Below are 1,253 nucleotides of genomic sequence, written 5' to 3' on the forward strand. Positions count from 1 at the left end.
TAGCGCCACACCTTGTCCAAACTTTCAATGTTTGTATGCTAATAACTTTTGAACCGTAAGCCAGAAAATGGAAATTCTTTTTCCTCTGAATCCTTGGCTCAGGCCAAGTCGAATGAACCCTAAAATTCAAAAATCGCAAGGTTTAGTTTTTTCGCTATTTTCAATTATTTGAAAAACCTACTTTTTCGAACTCGTCCTAGACGGTTAGTCCGATTGCCACGAAAATTGGCTCAGATCATCTTCAGACCATGCTGGCAAAAAGTTATGGATTTCAAGTTGATTTGTCCAACTGTTGTCGAATGACACGTAAACAAATTTGACGAAAAGCACGCAAACATGCACGTGAGGCTATATCCTGGCAACGGTTTGTCATATTGAGACCAAACTTGGCGTGTGTTATAACAAGCATGAACTGAGACTACCTGCTGTGTTTCGACACAGCGCCACCTAGTGGTCAGGAGATATGAAAAATGCATATTTTGGCTTACAACTACTGAATGGTTTGGCCAAAAATCACACAACTGGTCTCTTTAGATTCAGTGAGTCATGTCGAGTCGAATGATATCCAATTTTCCTGTGTCGGCCATTTTTTGCGTCGGCCATTTTGAATTATGTTTCAAAATGCTGTATTTTTTGAACGCAGCATCGTATCGTTTCGCAAATAATTACAAAAATATTCGGCCTCCATGCCCTGAAGGTACTCAAAAAGTTTGGTGGCAGCGCCACCTTGTGGCCAATAGTTATAATGAAATATCACATAAACGCTAATAACTTTTGAATAAATTAGTCTATTAAAATTAAAATGGTCTCGCTATATTCTGTGGGTCATGCCGAGAGTATTGATACCAATAATGTGAAAATTGGCCTTACTTCCTGTCCGCCATTTTGCTTAATGTTTGAAAACCTACTTTTTCGAACTCCTCCTAGACCGTTAGCCCAATTTTCACCAAATTTGACGTGAATCATCTTCAGACCATGCTGGCAAAAAGTTATGGATTTTGTGTCGATATACGTAACGGTTCTCATTTAGCGCATCAACGAATTTGCTGGAAGGGTGCCAAAATGCATTTGAGGCTGTATCTCTGCAACACTTTGACATATTTGCACCAAACTTTGTATGTGTCATCGCCACCTCACACTGACCATGCCACATAAATTTGGTAACAGCGCCACCTATTGGTCAAGAGTAATAAACCATTCATTAACCATGAGTAATTACACTTTTTAAAATGCTAATAACTTTTTAGTCCATT

This window comes from Carassius auratus, chromosome 22 (assembly GCF_003368295.1).
Source record: "Carassius auratus strain Wakin chromosome 22, ASM336829v1, whole genome shotgun sequence".
NCBI lineage: Eukaryota > Metazoa > Chordata > Actinopteri > Cypriniformes > Cyprinidae > Carassius > Carassius auratus.